This window comes from Canis lupus, chromosome 7 (genome assembly GCF_048164855.1).
Source record: "Canis lupus baileyi chromosome 7, mCanLup2.hap1, whole genome shotgun sequence".
Lineage (NCBI taxonomy): Eukaryota > Metazoa > Chordata > Mammalia > Carnivora > Canidae > Canis > Canis lupus.
Genome location: NC_132844.1, coordinates 16,366,844 through 16,393,624, shown reverse-complemented (window position 1 = coordinate 16,393,624; position 26,781 = coordinate 16,366,844). Strand labels below are relative to the sequence as shown.

The 26,781-nt window shown below is 35.3% G+C and overlaps 1 protein-coding gene and 1 long non-coding RNA gene across 2 annotated transcripts in view; both read left to right on the top strand.

Annotated features, from left to right (window-relative positions):
* The window catches only part of LOC140636614 (uncharacterized), a 55,655-nt gene extending 36,918 nt beyond the window's left edge, over positions 1 to 18,737 (top strand). The window contains exons 3-4 of the long non-coding RNA XR_012033839.1: positions 7,842 to 7,949; positions 17,569 to 18,737. This is a non-coding gene — a long non-coding RNA (uncharacterized lncRNA). The remainder of the gene's footprint in view (positions 1 to 7,841; positions 7,950 to 17,568) is intronic.
* LOC140636377 (uncharacterized) overlaps positions 1 to 26,781 on the top strand; it is a 499,328-nt gene that overhangs the window by 464,806 nt on the left and 7,741 nt on the right. The gene's annotated exons all lie outside the window — the stretch shown is intronic.

Genomic DNA, 26,781 nt, shown 5'->3' with positions numbered 1-26,781 from the left:
TACTTTTTAACCTTCCTGTAAAGAAAATTCCAGTTCAAGATAATCTTAACCCCAAAGGAAAACACAACAACCATTTTACATGAACTTTTCCAGGGAATAATAAAAAGAAAAGGAATACTTTCCATCTCATAAATATGTATTTTGTGAGACTAGCATAAACTTTATATCAAACCTGACAAGGACTTTACAGGAAAGGAAAATTACAAACCAATCTTTTATGAACATAGAGAAAAAATCATAAACTCAATGTCAGCATATAAAGTCCAACAGCACATGAAAGTTTTAATATGCAACAAAAAGTTAGATTTATTTCAGGAATCTAAGTTTGTTCAATATTTGAAACTCAATCAGTATATTTTACTCTATTAACCAAATAAAAGAGAGAAATCATATGATCACATCAAAAGATGCAGAAAAGCATTTGATAAAATTCCATGCTGATTTATGATAAAAATTCTTAGCAGTCTAGGAATAGAAAAATATTTTCTTCATCTAGCAAAGGCATCTACAAAACTTATTGTATTGAATTGTGAATTAAGTTTTCACATACTCGACTGTTAGATCCACTACTCCTAAATATATAAATACTTCCACAGTGCATAGTTATGTGTAACAAAAACATCTAAAAGAACTTTCATAAATAGACAATATTTGTAATAGCTTCTAACTGGAAACAACCCAGATGTCTATTTGTAGTAGAGAAGATAAATAAAGTGTAAAGTGTAATTTTATATTACAATATAATATTGTGCAACAATAAAAATGAGCACACTACTGCTCCATGCAAAAGTATGGATAAACTTCACAAATATAATATAGAACAAAAGAAGCTTAGGTACAAAGAATATGAGAATTTCCATTTATGTGAAGTTCAAAAGTTATGGTAATAAAAGAATAATAGGTCCATTTGCAGAGAATGATGATAAAGTGGGATAAGGATAACTTCAGGCTTCCAGGCAATTCTTATTTATTAATATATAGATATATATGGGTATATTCACTTGAAAACAGTTAATTGAGATGCATCCTATGATTTGTGCACTTTCCTGAATGTTTGCTTCCTATGAATTGAATTATGTTTCCTGAATTCATATGTTGAAGCCCTGACCCCCAATGTGATAGGGCCATCAGAGAAATCTCTCTCTCTCTCTCTCTCTCTCTCTCTCTCAGAAGACTCAAGAGAAGGTGGTCATCTGCAAACCAGAATGGGAGCATTTTTTAGAATCTGATCATACCAGCACCCGTATCTCAGACTTTCAGTCTCCAGAATGATGAGAAAATAGATTTCTGTTGTTTCAGCTGCCACTCAGTCTATGATATTTTGTTATGGCAGCCTAAACTAAGACAGATATTTTACCTCCACAAAAATTTACTTAGAAAGTAGAAAAATGTATACTGATAAGTTTTAGGAGTGGTAGGAAGGTGTAGATATTGGCAGGGTCTAAAGATATCATAGAATTGAAACTTTTTTGTCTAGTTTTTGAAGAAAAAGTACAAGAAGTCAGCAGCAGTAAGAGTTTGAAGCATGTTAGAAATCAGTGAGGGGATCCCTGGGTGGCTCAGCAGTTTAGCGCCTACCTTCGGCCCAGGGCGTGGTCCTGGAGTCCTGGGATGGAGTCCCACATCAGGCTCCCCGCATGGAGCCTGCTTCTCCCTCTGCCTGTGTTTCTGCCTCTCTCTCTCTCTCTCTCTCTCTCTCTGTATCTCTCATGAATAAATAAATTTAAAAAAAATCTTAAAAAAAAAATCAGTGATTGATATGGCCAGGGATGCCATCTTGAAAATTAGGGTATTATATGAGGAAATGTAATTATTATAGATAATTATACCTGAGTAGTAGTAGTTTATGAAGGAAAGACCACATGCACACTGGAGACAAGGAAATCTTATGGAACACTGCAATAATAGTTCAAGCCCTATGGCTTTGTAATGTTGATTATGCTTAGTTTAAATATTTTTTTATAAAGATTTTATTTATTTATTCATGAGAGAGAGAGAGAGAGGCAGAGAGAGAAGCAGGCTACATGCAAGGAGCCTGACGTGGGACTCGATCCCGGGTCTCCAGGATCTTGCCCTGGGCTGAAAGCTGTGCTAAACCGCTGAGCCACCCGGGCTGCTCTATGCTTAGTTTAATGTATAAATAATTACTGACTTTTGTTCTACGCAAATCTTTGATGTTTGTTTTTAGAAGTCACTTTTTTCTTTGCTCTATGCCCTTTTTAGTGATCCCAAAGTAATGTAGAATGGTGTTGTTCTCTTGAAATGGTGGATGTTTCTTTCAGAAGTAAGAATTTTAAAAAATACTCCCAAAGACATGTTGATGTCTAAGATCCTAGGAGGACCCTAGCTTTGAATACCATTGCTAGTAGCAACTAGATCATTTTTTGGATAGCCACCTATCGTGCAGATTTAATCACTATGACTATTGCCATTGGCCCTCATGTGTGTAGAAACTGACAATGAAAGAAAAATCAGAACTGTGAGCAACAAAAAAGATATATTTGTCTCAGAGCAGCTAAATTTAGGAACGCCAAGGAGTTGTATCAGAGCCCAAGCAAGCTGCCTGGAGGTAGAGCTGTGTTGGTAGAATGCTGACATAATATGTATGGCTAAGTTTGTGGTTTGCTGACTTCTGAAAGTATTTTTGTATTGCTATAACAGTGGTGATGGTCATAAATTGCAAGATGTCAATAGAAACAATTGGGGAATATAGGATTTCTTTAACAATAAGACTATGAAAATTTATAGATATGAAGAACACCTGAAAGCAGAAGACAGATAGCAATCTTTTAGTAGGAGATGTTACTTTCTTGACTCTCAAGTTCCCTACACAGGAACAACAGCCAATCCATCTGTCTTACCAAAGTAAGGATCCATCCTGTTCTTTAAGGAGTCAAATCTGAGTTTAGATCTGATCATGTATAACAAAAATAGTCTTGGCATACTCCTGAGAAAATTCTGGAGGATGAGTTAAATCAAAGGTCAGTGGCAGGCTTTGAAGGGATCTAACTATCTGAAGTAGAATTTGGCTTTGGACCTGAAGTCCTGTCCTATTGCAACTATTAATTATCCATAATATGTCAAAATAGCCAGTAGATGAAGGGACTAACTCCTTCTCATTATGGCAGATTTACCAGCATGTCTAGCCAGTAGAATGACTGCCACAGAGAAGGCACTCAATGGAGATTTGTTAAATAATTGCACAAGTATTATAGAAGAATAGAATATTTGTTTTCCTGGGAAGTAAACTGAAGTCTTTGAGGACACAGGCAATATTTTCATGTCTTTTTTTCCAGTGTGAGGCCATTATTTTGAATAGGTAAGGAGAATGTACTATCAAGACAGAAAAAACTGTAATTATTATTTTTGTGGCCCATAGCTGATAAATTCAAATTGCCACCTGAGTGGTGTTAGAGTTCTTCTAAGAACACCAGGAAATGTATATTTACAATAGATTCACTGATCTGATTAAAACTAATTTAAAATAACATTTAAGAAAGATAAATAATTCCAATCAATATTTTATAAGCTGGATACTACTCAGTTTAGTAACTACAACATATATAGGAAAATGGAGTTATAGAACCAAGTATGAACAAGTTTTGTGGCCTAGTGAAAATATGAAACTGCACCAACAAAGTGGCCAGTAATTCTAAGGAAGAAACAACTGAGGAAAGAAAGGATCAGACACAGAATGAATATTTTTACAAATATACATACATATATAATCACTTATATATCTATACACACAAATCATGTATATGAATATATGTGTATGTCATAATCAGTCATATTTTATATGGTTATTTACAAATAAACCCAAAATATTATATTTACATGATTTATTCATAAACCTGAAATGCTTAAAGTAATAATATTATTATTAATAAATATTATTTTTGAGAAAGCATGTTTGTATACGTGTGTGTGAATCCATAGCTCAGCTGAAAGGAAGATGTACCTTAAGCTTTCTGTTATCAATAATAGGACTGGCCCAGTGGCAGAGTCAATGATGAAGAACAGCACTGTTTGTTATATAAAAGTAATCTAAAATTCATTTGATGTGTTTTTACTCTCATAGCCTCTTATAAGGGTGAGGAAGCAGTGTGATAAATTCTACTGTATCATATAAGAACTTCTACTTGGAGTAGAAATCATGTCAACCTTGAAAGAAAATCACATTTCTATATTAGAATTTTAAATATTCACATGAATGCATAGTCAAATATGATCACCTTACAATTCCAGTCGGTAGTGTTCAAAGAGTTCAGAGAAATATGAGTATAATTCCATGCCCAGGGACTCTAGAGATAAATAGTTAAAAAAATGATGGAGGGATAAAAAAAAAAGGGAATTGTGATTTATAATTTAAAATGGTTACAGTGAAAGGCAAGAGTCATGGGATGTTACTAGTGTACAACTCTGTGTACTATCCACATCTAAAAAGTATATAAAGACAAGAAATCAGATAAGGAGTTTATAACCAAAGATAAGTTCAAATGAGTAACACATTTGTGACAGCAGTGCTAAAACTCATGCACCAAATCTTAATCTTCACAGAAAAGTGACCAGGGCAAATAGGCCATGGGGAAAAAAATGTAGAACAAAAGAGGAGTCATATCCACTACCTTTAGGAAAACATGTTGCAAAGTACATATTTCTACAAAGAAAGTATAGTTTATATATGCTTAAGAACTAAATGAAGTACTCCATTCAAATGGGGAAAGGGATAGAATTCATTTGAGAATGAGAGAACTGAAGATGTTTCAATTGGAAAAGGTAAAATTTGAGAATGACATTATAGTTATTTTCAACATTTTGCAGGTCGGCATGCAAAAATGTAGCCCATGTATTCATAATAAGCTACATGATATATTTGACTGCCACGTAGGCAAATTTTCCACAGTGTAAACAGCAGTGATTTAATAACATCAGAAAGGAAATCAACTAAACATATAAGATCTTCTTTACCAAAAGTCTTTCAGCAAACCACTCAATAAGCAGAAAAAGGTTCCTTCCATGGACGACAAGAGCCCTTTTAAGATTCTTTTCATTTCTGTCTAATGTGAGAATATTGTTTTTTTTCTTTTTGAGGATATTCTGAAGTTAGATGATATGATAGTTACAAGTCAATCTGCAAAACAAAACTAGAGATAGTAGTTTTAACTAGACCCAGAGGTCAAGCACATGGAACTGAGTGAGGGTCTAGATAAACAGTCTTAGACTCTGGTTTTCAGAAATGAGTAGCAGAAAGATGGACCCCCAATGGGAAGTCCAAGAGAATCCAAGTGACTTTAAGAATTCTTGATGAGGGACACCTGGTGGCTCAGTGGTTGAGTCTCTGTCTTTGGCTCAGGGTGTGATTCTGGGGTCCTTGGATTGAGTCCCACATCAGGCGCCTGCAAGGAGCCTGCTTCTCCCTCTGCCTATGTCTCTGCCTCCCTCTCTGTGTCCCTCATGAATAAATAAATAATCCTAAAAAAAAGAACTCTTAATGAATTGGGATGTTCAATAGAGAATTCTTGCCCTCCTTCATAAGGACCGTGGAACATTAGTGTTAGTGGTATTTGGGAAGGAAGTGTGAAATGGGCTAAAATAATTTAGTATGTCCAGGGACAGAAGCAACTATTGGAGACTTATGTTCTTACAATGTCCAAGACAGGTTTAATGAAAATTACAAGGAACAAAATAAAAGCTAATCAACTAAGTATAACATACTTTTCACAAGCTACACATGCTATACTAATGCCCAAAGAACATAGTTTTATCATGTGTACTCCAATAACTTTTATTGAGGATTTGTGTATATTAATATTTCCATTTTATCTTTTATATTATCTCTGTGAAGCAAAAATGATTATTTTCATAAGTTTATGAATAAGGAAACTGAGCCTTAAAGACATTAATAATTTGTCCAGGAATGGAGCTGAAAAATGGTAGAACCAATAATCTGTAGGTAACAGTGTTGTGTATTACTGATGTTGTTGAAAATCAAACTACTCTGAATTGTAGCTCTGGGAACAAAGAAATAGAAATAGACTCAAGATGGCCCGTGTGCCTTTTGGAAGGTTGGCAATAAATGTGGCACCAAACTCTGGATCCAATCAAATGTTTGGTACTGTCCAACCTCCCATATGGTTGGGAGGTCTGGATCTGTCACAGATGTCGCAGGCAGCTTCCCGCATCACCTGCAAGACATATGTGACATAAATGGGAAAGCGAGATTACTAAAAGTGTGCCCCCAGTTGGGCCTATAACTGTGAAGTGAAGATCAGCACAGCAGCAAGCATGGGAACTGGGCAAACATGGGGGATGGTTCACTTTAAGCCCTGAGTCAGCTGCTCAACAGTGAGCTGAAATGGGGACACTCAGAGTAGGCAGGGCTGGCAAAAGAAAAGCTCCAAGGACACATTGAATCACAACTTCTAACAATGTGGCATGGCTGTGCAAACAACATCAGACAGGCCAAACTTACATGCAAAAAATCAAAGACTGAGTGACTCATTTTGGGCAAATGTGTCTGGCAGCCTAGAAGGAGGAAAGGCAGGGCTGTAAGTACAATATGCTCTACAGACAGAGGAGAGAGTCCCAGCCCAAAGACAGTTTCCATGTGTACAAAGTGTGGAAAATCTGAGACATGCACTGGGCTCTTCAGCCACATTCTCACCCTGAGAAAGTAATCAGCCAGCAGAAAAATCTCCAATTTAAATGACAGCAAAATGTATGCTTGGAATTATCTGACCAAATTGGCAACTGAGATATTCTAGGGACTTAATTTGCACATTGAGTTTTAATAGTATTATATTTGTATAGCAGATTATATAACCAAAAATGTTAATGGAAAAATGATTTTATTTGACTGGGAAATTGGCACCCCAACTAATTGTCTGAAAAGGAGCCAATTTTAAAATTCAGATGCTGTTTGAATGAACTGTTATTGGCTGAATTAGGATTTATTGTGTAAAATACACAGTTTTTAAAAATAGCCGATGGAAAGAGAAGGCCTCAATGAACTAAGTTTGTGTACTTTACTATGTTCTGGGATAGATTTCAGGATGGTACAAACAAGGCCACTGGAGAAGAATATTGGGGTGGGCTAGGGGGAAGATGAATAAATGGTCTGAAATGAACATGCAACATGAATGTGTAAGTGGTCAGAGTAAATAAGAGAATGGCTTGTCATCTGTCTGCCATTTAGCCAGATAACAAATCTCGATTAAAATATTTGATTACCTTTTATAAATGACTTGGACTTTTATGTGCTTATTTCATGTAGATTAGGACTGAATGCCACATATATTTTTGAATGATCATATTTTTGGTGGTACTCAGAGTACTTGAAACATTAAGAAAATTCAGAGTTTGCCATTAATGTTGGTGATGACTTCTCTTATTGTGAAATTATTAGCTCTAGCTGGCCAAAACTACATAAGAAATAAGATTAAATGACAGTTATTTTTATGAGAAAAAGCTTTGCAAATAATAAATTTCTTGTTTTTAAAATATTCCCTTTCTTAGTCAACTGTAATGAACTTATTATGTTGGTTAACTGACTCCTTTTCAGAAGAATCATAGCTCTTGTAAATAATGGTTGAATTGCCCCCTTCATTTAGGCGTATGGAGCCTCTTTTTATTAAATGCCTTCAGGATATGGAAAATATGAGATTTCCCTAGAAAGTCAGGCCTTTTCTTCTTTACCCCAGCCCCCACCAGCCCTACTTTTTAAGACAACGTCTTCAAGTTGCCATAGACCAACTGTGAGTGTTAAATGAATATCTTTGACAGGAGCTAAGTCTTTTGGGCATTGAAATAAGGTTTTCCTCCTTTTTTGGCATGTGAAGATTGAGAGTGTGCTTTGACACCAGTAGCAGAGGATGTGAGCAAAGCAACTTTCAGAGCATCAGAAGTGTCAGCAGAAGGAAAAATCAGCACAAGTAGAAAGCATCAAGGTAATTTTCCCACCTATAGTATTCTGTAAAGTCACTCAGCTCATTGCCACTCTTGCCTGATGGAGCCTCCTTCTCTGTTGTTAAATGCCACATAAACTACCTGTCAGCCTCTAGTTCCTTCTTCCAGTTTTACAGAAAGAAACACAAAAGTGGAAACAAAAGCAGCAATGTATTGAGCTCAAGTAAAAATTTTAAAAATAGCAATTCATACTTCATTGATAGTATATATTTTGGGGAATTTCCCCTTAGCATCACCTATCCAGAATACCTATTATGATTGATTGAATTTCTTTAAGAGATGAAAAAAATCTATTTCTATGTGGGGAAGGGTTTTCTATTTATCTGGTTTTCTCCTATTTATTTTATTTTAGATTTGAAATTGAAAAATATGATTCTATTTCTGCATTTTGAATGTATTAATTTCATTGCTAATGCTAAAGTTTCTTAAAGTTTTTATCAATATGTAATATTCATAAAGGAAAGTGTACCTGTCATAAGTGTAGAACTGGTAAATGTTTTCAAACGGCACATGTCCATGTAACTGGTACCCAAATTAGGAAACAGAAAATTACTCATGCTAAGTTTTTCAATAGTTGCATTTTCCAAATGCTTCCATTTCTGTGGCTTTTCAGTTGTTGGGGGAAAAATGTAACCCCCCTAAAAATGTCAACACCTGTACTAAAACATCTATTTCTCAATATATTCCCTAATAGTATCATCGAATAATTTTCATTAATGTTTAATTCATGGCACATAGTAACCTGTATAACTATAGGAAAGGACATAAATTAGCATTGCAGAGTATGAACATTTGCTACATGGCAAAACTGTTCTTTTTGGCAACCATTTTGCATTTTTAAAGCCACAAGCACCCTGCTCACCAGAACTCCAAACACAGGAGCAGCAAAATGGGAGGAAGGTGCTGTGACTAAAAGAAGGAGGGCTGAGGGGTTAAAGTCATCGCTGAATGACTCACCACTACTGCCCCATATTCATAGTCTCGGCAAATGAGTGAGGAGAGCCCCATGTGGGATTACAGACTTGCTGGGAATGGATGAGAAACCTTCTGCTCTGCTGGAGTTTGTAAGTAGTTTCTAAGAACTGATTTCTGCACAAGTGAAATTGATTGGATTGTTTTATTTTTCTTCTGGCAAGAAATGTTTTCATCTCTGCACATCCCTCTCCGTGTTCTCTTTGGTTGGCTCAGTGACAAAACCTTCTACAAGGCCCAGATACAAGTCCTCTCTTGTGTGAAGTCTTCCTAATTACCCTGTCTCAGCTCTTGCCCCTTCTGGGATTATGTGACCTTACCATCCTTCACAATCCTGCACAGTCCCTCAGAGCTATAGTGAACTTTCTCAGTCTGTGCCACTCACACATTCTCTAGGTCTTCTAGAGAGCACAGACTGTGTATTTCTAACTTCCCAGGTTGCTTTACTGCTTCTAATCTGAATGTAAATGAAACTCAGTTCCAGGTGTGAAAGACCACAAGTAGATTTATAGGTGAGGCTGAGACTACCACAGAGCATCATCACCTAGAGTTCTCTACTGTTATCAGAGTTGTTTTTTTCAGACTGACCTACTAATTATTTAGCCAGCAACCCACTGCTGAGCTGGGGATGAGCAACCACTCTCCCAAATTGTCCTGTAAAGAAGCATCATGATGAAAAGAGACAGAATTTGCCACTTAAGTGTCTGCTAAAAAACTTGTGTTCTAGGAAAAATAATTGTCTGTATCTTGCAAGAAAACAGTAAAATAGAATCCTCTGCCCCTTAATGGTTGTTAATTGACAAACACTTCTTTTTCTTCCTTTTTAAAAATAAAAAGTAAGAAACAAGAATAACACAAACTATAGCCCCTATTAATACCACCAGAAGAAAAGGAAAAGGAAGGAAATGGCTAAAATCCATTGTTCTTTAGAGTCCTTCAGGTGGCCTCTACCGCTTTCTCTCTTCTTGAGGTCAATCAGAAGTTCCCTCACTTTTTCTTTCTACATTCTACCTTTCGAAATTTTATTTTCAGAGGATGGACATAACGGTTCCTCTAAAAGATATATTACACTTTTATTGGTAAACCATATGTATTTTACTCTTTGGAACTACTGTGTAAAATTATATGGCAATTGGAAAATATTCAAATGAATATAGATATATTTAGGCATTGAAAGCACTGACTTATCAATACTAGAAGTAATATGCACAAGTCAAATTGCCTAGGTTTAATTCTGACTTTCAATTAAAATGCATTTGCTCTTGGGCAAGTTATTTAACCTTCCATCTACATAACTGGGATAATAAAATACATCTCTCAGGTTGTTGTGAGAATTAAATGTGTCAGGATATTTAAAGCTCTTATAACAGCGCATGGCACATGGCAAATGTTTCATAAATTTTAACCATTATGTAATAATAACTACCATTATATCGTATATAATATGCTAGCACTAATAATAAATAATTAAAAAGAAAAGGGACAAGAGATATCAAAATGAAACATTTAGGTATTATGAATAAGAATGTATCTGCCTGTAGTTAACAGCTAGGTCTTTCAAATTCTTCAATAATATTAAACAAAACAAGGTTATCTTTATCCAAGAATCATAAACAGGGACTAACAATGAGAGCTGAATTCCTGTATTGTTCTTTGTTATTCTCCTTACATACAGTCAGATATGTTTAATAGCTACTCAGATATTAAGTACAATAATATTGTACTAAACAAGTATTATTTAAGTGGACCATATGAAAGAGTATTATTTGATGATATTTTGTACCCATTGGTAAAATACTTTTGTATAATAATGAAAGATCCATACATTGGTAAATTTTAGAATCAGGTTTTATAACAGTGATACTATGCTGGCATAATGAAGATTGTGTCTTAAAAAAAAAACCCAAAACCTTGAAACATAGCTTATTCTCAGAGTATTTTGTGACCTTGAAAATAATTTTGGTGGCATTGATGATATAGCATTTTTGGCTGCCATGGTTTCCCCATGTTTTAGCCTGAAATGCCTTTCTTCAAAGTTTTCAGATATCATCATTTACTTTCCAAACAGAAATATGAGAATCTTCTATCAGAAGGATTGAGTGTGATCTGATCAGGGGCTGAGTTGCTGGCTATGAGAAATAGATGCTTCATATGCACTGCACCATTTATGAAATGTAGCAACACCAAAATACTCTAATGAAACTTAACTAATAAACCTTATAAAAAGATGAATAAAATAGTTAAAAATTATAAGTCGGTTTACAATACAAAGACATATAATGAATATGCAAGAAGCACAAGTTCCTGGTATAGAAATAATGGCACTAATCAGAGTTAGTCTTTCTCATTTCAGACTTTTAAAAATAGACACTGTGATTAAAAGAATCTGAGATAAAAATGAATTTAAGTATACTTTCCTAAAATGTTGATCTTAATAAGTTTTTCTAGAAAATACATGCAATATTGTTTTTCACCATCTCACAAAAGTTTTACAGTAGTAAATTTGAAAGTAAATAAACAATTATTATTGACCTTTTTATAATGGTCAGAATCTGGAGATAATAAACCATATTTAACCTTTATAGGAACTGAGATAACTAAGGAGAATCATCATAATTAGGATACTCTCATTGTGTAGTTACATATGTTGATTTTTAAAGCATTTATTTTGCCAAAAGAGGGGAAAAATGGGAGATACATCCAAGCAGACAGAAGCAATAGAGCAACGTGTTGCCATATTAATAATCTTTCCGATATATTTGCTCCCAATAGGAGCCTTTACAGTGTCTGAAAAGGCAAAATCAAAGTGGCCTGTTTTAGCGTGGGGAATGGGTATCACTGAAAGTAGGACTAGATTATTATTGTTGGTAATAAGTTACTGTTATTTTGAATGAGGATATCATTATATAATATATTACTTAAATTGTTGAGCTTTTTATTAACTTACATCAGTTTCAAACTTGGGGTGTTGTTATGCTTGCTTCTGGTCATTGCTAAAACTCTTATGTTTTTCTGGGAGCCATATACTTTGTGCTTTTTTGCCCTCCCTTTTCTGCTTCCCCTTTCCTTGAAGTGTTTCTTTTGTTTGTCTCCATTACACCAGCATGCAGGGACACAGTGTTTCTGCACAGTGGGAGTTGGCAATCTCCGAAGAGGCTTTCCAGCATTGCTTTTTAGACTGAAATCATTACAATTTTCAATAGCTACTTGGATTAAAAAAAAAAAAAAGAAACCAGTACATTATTATTCTCAAAACCATCTCAATGTATAAAGAGGCTATTTGCTTGGTCCTCCCACATCTCCCCCTTCCCTCCCTCCTCCGGCAACCCTTGCTCATCCTGCTCCTTGTCTCTCTAGATGTGTTTCCTTCACACCCAAGTTTAGTTTGTATGGTCCTGATTCACTAATTCTATTCAAATTGAGTACACAAATTCATTTTTTCCTGTTGGTTCTGAATATTTTTGCACTGCTTATGCAAAGTATTGTAGTCAGATATATCTTACATTCACTGATATTTAAATTGTTACCTTTGAGAATGTGATATATACCAGCACTGACCAAAGATCATGTTTTCAAACCCAGGAGTTATTAACATGAGTAAATGGGAAAGTTGTTTTAGTAATAATAAACCTACAACTAATTTTTAAGTAGATGGGAATTTGTATTTACAGTTATTCATGTATCAAACACCCCTACCCTCTGTTTTTCTCCAGGTCCCGAGTGTCTGCTTTTCACCAGTAGTAACATTTGTTTATGCACATGCCCACTGGTGACCCTAAGCGCACAGTGGAAACACAGGGCATGAGGAGCTGTTTGTAATGCCTTCACCCTGTGAAAAGGATTAGTGAATGTGAACACATAATATTTCCAACAGGGGCTTGTATAGTGTCGTCATAGGATTTATTTGTTCTCTTCGGTGAGCATAACTATAAATAATGAAAGGGAATGGCATGAATAAAGGGGAGAGTAATTTATGCACTTTATCAAAGCAGCACAACCAATTTAAATCCTGCACCCCATCCAGATGAATGTATATTCAGATAAAATCAAAACAGTGTTTTTCATGGTTAGGTAAATGCAAAAATGTACTAAAAAAAGGAAATGTAACAAACCTGTAGTAATTTGTTATTGATGTCTCTTATTCTGATGCCTTTTGAAATAAGTACTCAGCTAAGTGAGATAGGGGATATGTGTTCTTATTTGAAGCTACAGTGCTCCCTGGACATGTCACAGAGTTCCCCCAGATGATGTCAGTAATACTACTTACTCCACCCTGCCACTTCTAGTCATCAGGACTCAAGTGCAGTAATCAGTAGAGAGTTAATGATTTTTTATTCTTTGCTCATACTATTTCTTATCCCTAGTATACTTTGATCTTTGTACCAGATTAGAAATAATTGGGGAAATTTATGAGCATGAAAGTCAAAGGATTTCTCTCCATTTGTTAGATTCTGATTTTACTTCTCAAAGTTTTTATCCAACAGGAACAGATGCAAGTTTACCTAAAATCAAGTTCTTAGAATACATGACACCAAATTTTTTTCATTTCAAAATTCTGATTATAATTTAAGGTCTAGATTAAGTGAAATTTTCCCGCAAGGCCCTTTTTAGCTATCTTGGACGTACTTTTGACTTCTTTTAGAACTTTATGGGCTCGTATTTGTACATTTCTCATAGCGCATATTAAGTTGCTTCTTACATCCTAAGTATGTGTATAACATCTTTCTCCTATAGTTTCTGAATTCTGTAAGGACTAACGCAATGTGTCCATTCTCATTTCAAGCTCCCCCAAACTCCCCACTCATTACTTTGTATACTGATACTTGATGAACCTGTGACTAAAAAATAGAAAATGACTATGCTTTAAGATCTCTTTAGTGTATCACTTAACTTCCATATCTGTACATCCACTACAGAAAATAGCAATCATGACATTTATCAGAAAAGACTGATATGGAAATAAATCAGTACTTATTATTGCTTTCAGATCAAAAAAGACATGCATCTATATTAGTGTGGCAGTATTATAGGTAAAATTCTATTATTTAAAAAAAGAATAATGAAAATTTGGGAAAAAATTTGTCTTTCTTATAATCTGCCACATTATAGGACTATAATATGAAATAGCATGAATAGTTCAACTGTAGTATCATATCTGCAAATTATAGCTCTTCCAAATGCACCAATTGCTCAAAAGGTTATGAATGATGTCATTTGTACCCATATAGGGAAAGGCTCTTGCCTGACTTTTCAGATCTATTTACAGAGATCCAAAATGTTCTGCCCATTTGTTTATCTAAAATATGTTCCTTCCTGAATGCCAGAAAGGAATTGCTACTGTAATCCCAGGTATCAATTTGCTTCCTGTAGGATATTGCCTTATGATCCCTGCTCGGTTTCTTTTTATTTTTTTATAATCCCAAACCCTAGAGGCATCATTTCAGCCTAAGTCAGTGATTTAGAGGCTCTCATGCTTTTATTTATAAATGTGTATGCCATAAAAAGTTACATAGCCCGGAATATAATGAAAACTGGTCACAAAATTTTGCTTTGAAAATCACAAACATGTCCTAGTAAATATAGCTTCTGCCCAGCCATTTATTTTCTTGGTACTAGAGTAGCTGCCTTCTTGCATATGTCTGCACTAAGTTCAGATCCATGTTAGCATGTGGGAATCTGATTTTTGTGGGTCATACAACACATTCAACATATTGCTTAATGGGTTGCCAACTTTCTCAGTCATTTTTTCTGTGCAAATTCCAGGCTAAATGTAAGACCTAGAAGGGTTGCCTTTAGGCTGGGCATGTAATATGTGCCATGATTCTCTTCTCTTTGGGTCATTATGGAGGACCCAATATTAGATTGTGACAAAGAGTACAACAAACTAACCTTTATGAAGTTCCAGAACCTTACAGGCCCTTTACATATATTATTTCCTTACATATGCAATTGGCCCCATGTAGTAGCTAATAAAAGATAAAAAAAAAAAATGAATGGGGAAGGGTGGGGCTCCTGGGTGGATCAGCCTGTTGAGCTTTGAAGCTCTTGATTTTGGCTTAGGTCATGATCTTGGGGCCCCAAGATCTAGCCTTGCATCATGCTCTGTGATGAATGTGGAGCCTGCTAGAGATTCTCTCTCCCTCTGTCCCTCCTCCCACTTACACCTGAACAGACACTCTCTCTTTAAAGAAAAAAACAAAAAAAAAAACAAAAAACAAAAAAAGAATGCTGGTCTGCCTGACTTCTTTGCCAGGTGGAAAACTTATTCTTAAGTCAATTTGACCATTTGTTTCCAGGAAATGGAGAGAGGATTTGACTGTTTAGGATTAGAGTCTACTCTGGAGATACCACTTCATCTGCAAATGAACAAATGGAGACTGCCCAAGTAACAAAAGCATGGCTTAATGGAGGGGCAGGGAAGAAGGAAGAGAGAAGAAAAGAAGGAAGGAAAAAGAAGAAAGGGGAATGGGGGACCAAAAGGAAAGATAAAGAATTCCAAAAAATTTTTAAATGTACCCTTTTGGTTTAAGATAGGTTAAATAAGACCTACTGTTTTTGATTTAAATATATTAGTTTCAATTGAAGCACTCATGCTGACATAATAAAAGTGTTTTAAGGTAATGAATCATTATTTTAAAGGTCACCAATTAAACTCCTTCTCCTGAATAATTTTCCACCTGCCATTCTGCAGGTGGACAGCCCCACATGCACAGTTTTATCAACTCAGGCTGTAGTCTATGATGGTGCCAAGCATTTGGGCAGAAACAAACACAATTTCAAGACCCCAGATCCATGGCAAACCTTGTTACTCAGAGAAAGATATTTATTTGTGTCTGGCATGAGAAGTAGTTTTCTTTTTCTCAGTTTCATAAGACACTAGGATACATTCCAGAGAAATTAGCTGCAGATAATGAAAGTAAACTGATTTCTATCCTATGTTGGGGGTTTTAATTCTGTATTTTATACATGTGTACAGGGTAATATTTGTCTTATATTATTTATTGTAGCTCAGGTGGTCATTTTCCTATACTGATAAGTAGGATCCAGAGCTGAGTGTGGCGTGGCATTATGTCCAGAAACCTAGAAGAACCTTGGTCATGCTAGAATACATCTGTGGACCTCAGTGAGCAGAACCTAGCTGGTGGAGGTGAAAAGATAAGAGTCCTACAAGGGGAACCTCAGCCAGAAAGCCAGTGTAGGGATGAAGTAAGGAACAGTTATAGGTTTTGTGAGGTCCAAAGCTTATACAAATATGGGAGGGGAAGTTCTTTTTGAAAAACAAAATTTCTTACTTTCTAGTGTATCTAAAAAGAAAGCTTTTATGAAAATATTGCTAGTACCTCATTCAAGTCCATGATCTGTACAAATGAGGGACCTTGAAGCTTAAGCTTCTTATAAAGTTGCCTCTGAACTGGAGGATGGTCTCTAGAGACTAGACCAGGATTCAAAAGAAAATTCAAAGCAAAGGCTGGGGTAGGCAGATGGTGGAAAGATAAGATAGTCAACTAAAGAATGCAGTATCAACGATTATTTATAGCTCACCCATGGTCTTCTACAGGGAGTGGGGATGGTAACTTTTAAAGATTTCTTTTGGGGCTGGACAATGCACATGTATATGCCCATTAAAATAAATGTTTTAGGGTTAACCAACACAGGAAAATCGTGGTTTGAATTAATATTTCATGACTGATTTTTTTCACTCAAAGTATATCTAAAGTCTGAGGTTTGGATGAAAAAGAAATAAAGTTTTTTTACTGCCCCATAGGAGCTTGAAATAGGTAGCAACATTGAGGGGAAAAAATTTACTGGTAGTTTTCTAACAGCTTGTATCTTACCTAATATTAACCCACTGGGCATATTGGAGCTGTAAGGAATCTGGATGCAATAGTAAAGCTCTGGTTGAAAAAAATTGCACCGATCAATAGCTTGCATTACTGTAAAAATCCTTCTGGGCTTAAAATTTTATTTTCTTGTATTATGATAGAAACCCTGAAGAGCAAGAATGAGGGCTAATCAAAGAAATAGTGGAAAACAGCATATGTGTCCCAATACATGATGGTGTCTATCAAGGACATTATGGGTTCCACACAGAAAGCTATATAGTAGTAGGTTTTTTTTTTTTTTTGGTCATAAGTCTCCACAGTGCTGTTTTAGGGTGCTTTTTATAAAGATTCTTCTAGTAACCCAGTAAGCTCAACAATATAGCTTAAAATAGAAAAAATCATTATTGCATAGTTTGTATGTGTGTATGTATGAGTGTGCACACCCATATGTATAATTGTATTGTTTCTCTTCTAATGTTCTACTTGGAATACTTGAAAGTTTATCATCTTATTTTTCTCTTGAAATATAACTATTTCATTATGTATTCTTTATGTCAATGGCTGGTGTTGCATATGTATCTACTAAACTTATTTTTATCCTAAAATGTAGATATCACTAGATAAGCATAAAATGTAAGGAAACTAATTACATAGAGCCATACTGTGGCTATATGTTTTTTAGAATAGTTAGGTATGAGAAATACATAGACATATGATTAGTGATAGGAATTTACAATACAACTTTTTTTTTTTTTTTTTTTAAGGAATGCAACTTATTTGCTTCTTTTTTATTCTGCCTTTTCAGGAGAAAGAAGATGGTAGGAGTAGGCTGGGATCTTAAAGAATCGAGATTAAAGAAGCAAAGTCAGGTTATAGGTCAAGGAATGGTGCATGATGCTTACCTCATGAAGGGGAGGAGAAAAGAGGAAGGGAATGCAAGTCCAGAACCAGGTGTGAACAAGGAACCCACAAATTCAAGGGCCGATTGCATGGACAGATCCCACTGGGAGAGAGGGAGAGCTCTTCAGAGAATCTCCTCTTCCTTCTTATATTTGACTGGGAGATCTTGTCTCTAATTTTTCTTCTTTAGTTTACCTGCAGCAATGATGCAGTCCTAGCAATCACTCTAAAAGGCAAACCTAAAATCTAACTATTCCATTTTCCCCTAAATCCCTTCATTGGCTCCTTTTGATCTGTGGTACATTTTGATTTTCTTCAAATGCCCTAAGCTGACCATGCATAGAGTCTCCATCCCAGGTTCTACTACTACACCCCATACATTATACTCAATCATACTAAACTGGTCATAGCTCCCTGCCTCCCTCCCCTTAATATCTGTCCTGGTGGTGTTCTCTGTGACAGGGTGCTTTTTTCACATATCTTTTTATGGCCAAATAAAACTCATCCTGTAAGATTCAGCTAGAATACCATCTTACCTTGGAAAGCCATTGCTGAAGACTTCCAGTCTAAGGACTGCATCTATATCACTCTTTCCACATCACTTGAAATGCCTTAAGTATTAGATGGGATTATATATTTATTTTCCTGTCTTCCCACAAGATTATCAACTTCTGGAGGCTAGAAACTATTTTAGATTCCCTCTATGATTCTGAACAGTTCTACCATTTCTGTACTAATAGTCTTAACTGAAAAAGAGGGTGGCTGATAAATTATGCAGTAAGTTGAATTTCCTGCAAAGGCTTAAATGTAAAAATTCAAGAACATTATCAATATCTCGATTGAAATGATTACTCTTTTAAAGGATCATTTATTCATATGCAGAAATATGTTTATATTTGCTTGTTTGGGTACTTTCAGAGCCAAGCAAGCCCTCTTACATGGGGGATGAGGCTGAAGGGAAACCACCTTGCAGAGCACATCACATATTCAATGTTCCTAAAGTTAGTTGGATGGATGGATAGACACATGGATAAACAAACACACAATATTTAAAAAATTTTCAAACATCTAAATTAGGACTGGATGCATATTCTGAACATAATTTACTTGATAATATATCCCAGCGATCTTCAGGAGTGAGATAAATACCTGCTTGTGTATGAAAATGGATGGCATCTTGCTGAAAAAAAAAAAAAAAAAGACCAGTTTAACACAAATGAGCTGAGGAAACTTCTTGTGTTTCGGGAAGTGATTTAAAGTATAAGAAAGAGACTCATTCTTGAGGAACAGAGGATAAAACAATGTGTTATCACAGTCTATAATGGCTGTACCACGCTATCATTTCAAGTCTCTGCAAACTTCTTCACTGTTGCTGTTTTATCAAATAAGTTTGAATCTGCTTTGCATCAGACTCTGCACCTAAATCTTAGTAATTAGAAAGCAATTTTATCACTTTAGAGACTGACAGTAAAGCTGGGCAAAATATCTAATTTCTCAAACAGAATGAAAGGCTGGCAAGAACCAAACTACCTATTTCTTTTTCCATAACATAGTCTAGAATTGAGGGTAGATATCTATAAATATCCATTTGGAATGAACCAGAAGACACATTGCCATAGACTGAGTTAAAAGTTTCATTTTCTTGGATAGTGAGGTTTTAATTTTTATTACCTCATCTGAGAGTTAAAACAAAAACCTGCTAGTTTTTGGAACCGAAATTTGAAACCAAGTAAATGAATTTTTAAAATTCTAGCTTAAATAAGTGTCATGAGAAGAAGGTAAGGATGTGGGGAGACAGTGCACTACTTTATTTAGATTTTGGTGTAGACTGAGGTCTTTCACCAAGAGTCACACACTTCTCTTAATGTGAACTTTCAGTAGCCCCCAACATGCACATGGTATCTGCAATCAAGAATTCTAGTGGGAATGTTACCAGAAAATCAAATGTTCATTGAGTTCACTACTTCATCTGTTTCTTCAATGAAAGTTTACAGCTGTTTTTGTGAGCTCTGCACTTATGGAAGGAATGGGAATCTCATGTTTCATATATATATGTATATATATATATATACATATATATATGTATAACTTTAACTGAATAGAGCTTTAATATTAATTGAATTTGCTTATTGGTTGAATATTTACTAGAATGTTCTTTTGGTTTTCATCTTTCATAAAATCTATTTTTATCTCTTTTCTCAGAAACTACAGTAATTAAGAACATTCTGATTCCAGTCACTATTCTAGAGATAAGCCTTTATTGTACTCTATCATAGATACAAATGTAGAATTGGATTGAATTTTCCCAAAGGTTTATCTTCAATAAATCCATCACATTGTATTGGTTTTATTTCGATTTCTTACTTCTTCTTAGACCATGAATATGCCTTAAAATTCCATTTCATTGAAGGCTGTACTTCATTTAATTTTAACTGATTACTCCATTTACTTACTTATTGGTAGAATGGTTAAGAAAGAAGGCTTTGTGATCAGATGAGTCTGTTTTTGAATTAGACCTAGCAGTTTACTAGCTGAGTAGCTTCTAAACCTGTAAGCCTCACTTTTTTCATCCATAAAATGGAGATACTTATAGTACCTTTCTTATTTGGCTGTTGTGATGATAAAATCAGAAAATGTGAATAAAATCTTTTGAACTATGTCTGACACATTTTAAGGTTAATGTCAAATATTATAGTTTTCATGTGCCTAAATAAGTGAGTTTATGGATTGCATTTTTAATTTAAACTAAACAAACACTTATAAATGGAATATGACATAAAAATATTTTTTTCAAAGAAAACACAAATCAAATATAATACTAAGAAAGAGAGCAGGGACATTATGCAAAAAAAAAAAAAAAGAGTATAGGCAGAGTTGCCATTTTATTCTTTTTCATTGATAATACGATCTAAAAACAGTGATGACCTGTAAAGTCTAACAAGAACTTAGCCAAAGAAATTAGACATTATTAAGAACTTTAATTGTGTGGTTTACATTCACTATCATAAGATCGATGTCCTGGGCTTGGGATCCTGGGTAATGATAGTACAGTGCCATCACAATTTACACATTAAAAAAGTAACCATCCAGATTATGAAACCAAAACTTGCTCAACTACTTTATAATACTGTCATACTCACTGGAGTACTCTATTATTTCCTGAACTGAATGCTGAATAACTTAGAAGCCTCTTCTGAGGTTTCCTAATAACTGTGGAAGAGCCTGTTTTTGTTTTGTTTTGTATAGTCTTTGATAATTTACCCATCACATACAGCTACACTTTCTATTGCCACCTCCACTGCAAGCCCCAGAAAACTGAGTACTCTCTTTTCCCAACCCCCCTTGCATCAAGAGGGGTCCATGTGTTCTCATCACATCCAATGAAGCATGGGCAAAAGTCTGTTGAGGGACATTGGCTGATACTGGTTTCCTGACGTGAGCATTGCTGGTATTGTTTCTTCCTTCTGCCTCTTATCTTTGAATATGGTCATATTATTGGATGCAAAAAGATGGAATGGTGTGATGTCTGCTGACATCCCTGAGCAGCTGCTACTAGCCACGGACCACATCCCTCCATACTTCTCCTTATAATTTAACCTGTTACTTAAGCTAATGTGTGCCAGGTATTACTTTTAATTTGTAGGGATTTTCTAATGAATTCAATCATTTTAACCATTCCTCTTGTTATTAATTTTTATTTTTTAAAGGTTTATTTATTTATATATTTGAGAGAGAGAGAGAGCAAGAGAGGAGAAGAGCACAAGCAGAGGGAGAAGCACACTCCCTGCTAGCAGGGAGCCCGATGTGGAGCTCGATCCTGGGACTCAGGGATCATGACCTGAGTTGAAGGCAGATACTAACAGACTAAGCTACTCAGGCACCCCTTCTTTTGTTATTTATAACACGCTCTGTCTCCCAGAATATTTGAAATGCCATAATTGTAATACAGGAAAAAATAAGAATAAACTAGAGAAAATTAGTTACCTATAATTTAGTATCAATAAGAATAAGCTTTAATAGTTTCTCAAGGTAGCATAGATTTTTTAAAAGATTTTATTTATTTATTTGAGAGAGAGAATGAACAGGGAGAGGGTGAAAGGAAGAGGGAGAAGCAGACTCCCTGCTGAACAGGGAGCCTGGTGCTGGGTTCAAACCCAGGAACTCAGGACCATGACCTGAGCTGAAGGCGGATGCTTAACCGACTGAGCCATCCAGGCACTCCAGATTTTTTTTGGAATGCTGGTTTCTAAGTAGCATTTCTTACATGGATCTTATATGAGGCACACTGAATGATACAGAGGGTAGTGCCTTCTGCAGCCATACTGCATAAACCACAATTAGGAATCTTACAGAGTTGCTTGTTGTGTGTATTCTTCTATAGATTGAGTCAAGGGCATCAGTAAATAACTCAATGACATCAATTATGTATGGGGCCAGTAGCAGCCATGATCTGTAGCAGGACATTCTGATTTGAAGCTGAATTTTTAATTTATAAGGAAGAGAATGACTTTCAGTTTTTTTTCTCCAGGATTCATAGTTCCTTCAGTTTGGATTTTGGTAGGCATAGAAGATCTGAAAGATAGGCATTTTACTCTGTATTTTTTTAAGATTTATATTTATTTATTCATGAGAGAAACACAGATAGAGGCAGAGACATAGAGGGAGAAGCAGGCTCCCTGTGGGGAGCCTGATGCAGGACTTGATCCCAGGATCCCAGGATCACAACCTGAACCAAAGACAGACGCTCAACCACTGAGCCACCCAGGTGTCCCAGCATTCTACTCTTTGATGAAAGCTCAGAGAAGAAATACCCTGCATTTTTGTTCAGGGCAGATCCATACATCTAGGAAACAGTAAAACTGGTCATGTGTTCAGTGTCCAATGAGCAATACTTGACATATAGAGTAAAGACTCATCGCTGGATAGAAAACCATCACATTTTACCTGAAGGTGGCCTCATGGGCACATATTTTCTTCTGTGGCAGTACTGGGTCCCTTGTAACACATAAATTAGTGATAATCTAATCTTTAAAGTTCTGTCCCATAGAAAATAGTCGATGATTTTAGCTGAGAAATGTTCTAAGCAAATATTACCACCTACTCATTATAGCTACAGTGGCAAAATACACACACACACACACACACACACACACACACACACACATCCTATGTTATATTCTCCTGTTTTATCTGGTTTTGAGCAACATGGTTTCCATCTGAAGCCATTAGGATGAATTCTCTACAGAATAAGCTACTAGAAAATGTAGATATTTCCTATCAGATATAAGAATTTTGGCATTAAAATATTTAATGCGAAGCCACACTTTCTGACAGTTTTTTCTTGGATAACCTCCGGTTTGTGACAATTAAATTTTACAGTCAATGTATAGATATCATATTTTCATATTTTCTTGGGGGGAATGAGGAAAAGTATTTTCTTTATGAGGTACATAATAAAGAGCACCTTCAGAAGCTTTTTAGAATATGTACCTGAAAGTGAGAGGAGTAAAGTTATATTCATTCACAGGTACTACCTTAAGGCAATGAGTGGGAAGATAGGGTAAGCCAGACTTCTTATAGATTGCGCCTGAGTGTTTATTTTTGTCTGGGGGTATCTCTCTTTATATCAGACTTTAAAATTAATAAAAACTAAAAAATATTAATAGGATCTACATTTAGGGGACGAAACGTGAAAAGAAATTTTAACAATTTTGCTCACTGAGTTAAGTATCATCTTCCCTCCCCTCCCTGGCCTTTTCTATATCTTAGACATAATAGGAATGATGGCCTGGCACTTTAGCTGGTAGAAAAACAGGTTTATGTTTTCGTGTAAACACCCTCTGAATTATTTCATTTCTCCTTCTACACCCTACTGAAAGAATTCAGTTAAAATATGAGGCATATTTTTCATTCTCCTTCACCTTAGAGCAGGTTTCTCCAAATAGCAAAATCTTCCTTTGCTTTTATGGTTCGGGTTTGTTTCCCAGGGCATCACCATTAGTGTCTGTGTTTATCTTCTTTATCAAAACTTAGCCTATGAAGTCATTTTTGATAATTTCCTTTTAGCTTAGCCTCACAAAATCTATTATTCTGAAGCCAGGACCGCCTGCCACATCCCACCTCTGTGTGCGCTGCCTAAGCACTTTGAACGATGACAGATCAGAGAAGATGGGCCTGAATGCATAATTATTGTGACATGTAGTTAATGTTAGTTGATAAAAGTAGGCACACATAATTAAGAGAACATGCTTGATAAAACGAGGCAGTTTATTAAGGACCTGGGTGGAACAACTGTGAGGAGTTACAAGGATTCATAAACTTCCCTTTGCCTCCTCGAATGTCACTGTCTCCGACTGTCTTCGCAGCCCCGTTCAAGGTTCCTCTCATGCATAATAATTTCTCTCTTTCCCCCCGCCCCCTTCGAGAACAGTTTTGCCTTTTCAACTAGTTACTGTTACCACCATTTAATAAGAAGGCTTTGCTGGGCTTTCTAATCGAAAACTTGCTTTTATCTTTCTTCATGAAAGAATTGAAATGGCTTCTTTCAGGTTGCCGTAGCCTCTGGGGAGATAAGGACCCTGCGGTTAACAGGATGAGAGATTTTTGTTTAGAAATTTTTATTTAGACAATGAAAAATGACCTCTGTAAACTCAAAGCTATCTTATTTTGGGGCTTTAGGCTTCTGGCAGATAAATCAATTGGGCCCTTGGGACAGCAAAGGAAAAACCTTTGCAGTAACTATGTCAGGGCAACGCAATAGATTTGTTGTGAGTATGCAGTTGTATTGAATGTGCAATGCACTTAAAAATAAATATCATTTTATTTTCTATTAAATATTCAGGATCTGGATTCTACTCTTTTCAGCTTTTGCAAAGAAATATTTCTTTGTGTGATGCAAACTGGAGAAAGCAGGTCTTTTTTATGTATAAATTATGTGCTTATTGTCGGTATTTTGATTTTGACTTTTTAATTATTTACCTGTGCATTCTCTGATGGGGACTCTTTTAAATTTAGATTCACAAAATTATGCCCTCACATTTTAAAAAAAATTAGTGTTGTATACTGCTCTTTTGTGGGTAAACAATTTCATTGTTACCTAAATAATACAATAGTAGTTTGTCTAAAATATGCTTTCCCAGATTGTCGCAACATTTTTCACACCTGTTTGTAGGCTCAAGGAGCTTTGCAGATCCTCACAGCATGAATTTGCACTGCATGTTCACTCTAAAAAGAAAGAACGTTGCACTTGGCTGTGTGCTTTTTTACCTATGTCAGTAGAGTGCAGATTCAGGGTGAAAAGTTATGCAGAATAATCTGTAAATTTGACAAGGAAGCAAACCAGGAGACAGATGCTCACCCAACATGCATGGATGTGCAATTGTTGCTGATAAGAGTGATGATCAACATAGAAAAGAAGCGGTTTTGAAGGGGTTAATTTTTTTTTATTGTACGTTAAACCATACACATTTTGCAATGTCATTAAGATTATAATGCAAACCAATAAAATGTATGAGACCAGAATTAAAGTATACTGGAAAATAGGGGTGGAAAGTGATTTAGTAAATATCACATGAGAATTCACAGTCAAAATAGTGGGAAAGACAGAAGTGAGATTAGAGAGAGAACTAGGAAATATATAAAAAAGCCAAGTTATCTCTTCTTCTTCTTCTTCTTCTTCTTCTTCTTCTTCTTCTTCTTCTTCTTCTTCTTCTTCTTCTTTCTTCTTCTTCTTCTTTCTTCTTCTTCTTCTTCTTCTTCTTCTTCTTCTTCTTCTTCTTCTTCTTCTTCTTCTTCTTCTTCTTCTTCCTCTTCCTCTTCCTCTTCCTCTTCTTCTTCTTCTTCTTCTTCTTCTTCTTCTTCTTCTTCTTCTTCTTTCTTTTTTTAGCTTTAATCCTATCTGGTAAACCTTTCCTATCTTCTTATTATCTTTTAAAATCTTTTTTCATTTTTTTTTCCCCACCTTACCTTCAAATTCAACCAATGTTAGGCTATGGTCAGATTTAATGGATAAACCATGTTTTATTTATTTTGACAAGTTCCTCTGTTTAGAACTTTGAATAATATAAAAATATAAAATAGATCTGTTATTTAAATATCTGAGATTTGGTCACAGTGACTCATTACAGTGATCAAATGTAGGCTTTAATTTTAGGGACTTGTGGAGAGATAAATGATATATATTTGTATTTTGGTGTTCTTGTCCAAAAAAAAAAATGGTAAATGAGGTAATACATGTAGCAAGAGCAGCTAAAGATTTTTGGGAACTTGCCTATATAGACACTATTTATATGTACTCACTTACCTAATTTTCGCAAGAATCTTATAGGATATACATTGCTATAAATATCCCAATGATTGGGGAAACAGAGGCACAGAGAGGTTAATTAATTTATCTACTAGTAAGTGGCAGATCTGGTAATCAAGCCAAGAAGATTTTGCTTTTAAGCCTTCCATTGTGGTTCTCTAGGCCAGGTTCCCATTATGCATTCAGTGAGTATAGGGATTTCATTGAAGTATAATCCATTGGCCAAAATATCTATGATCATCTCCTGTGATTTGGATATTAAAGAAATCTATACATTTAAATGTGAAGGTCTAATTCCATTATTGGATAAAAGTATGCCTATTTTATACCCTTTTGCTTAAAATAATATGTTGCATCAGAATATTTTGTTCAATAAATTGTCAACATTTCCATGTTTCTAATATCATACTATCTACTGTTGGCTATGCAGAATAAATTTGGCTATCCAAGGATCTTTAGCCATAAATATAATAAAGCTTATGCAAAGGGGCACCAGGGTGGTTCAGTGGTTGAACATCTGCCTTTGGCTCAGGTCATGATCTTGGGGTCCTGGGATCGAATCCTGAATCAGGCTCCCCATAGGGAGCCTGCTTCTCCCTCTGCCTATGTCTCTGCCTCTATTTTTGTCTCTCATGAATAAATAAAATCTTTAAAAAAATAAAGTTTATGGAAAGAATAAGTTTACTTAAAAGCCAATAGAAAATAATTTAAAATATCATATCAATTGATAAATCGCTGTTTAGCTATATAATACAGATAATAATTCCCATGAACTATCAGATTGAAAGATATTATGCTTGGTTACAATTATTA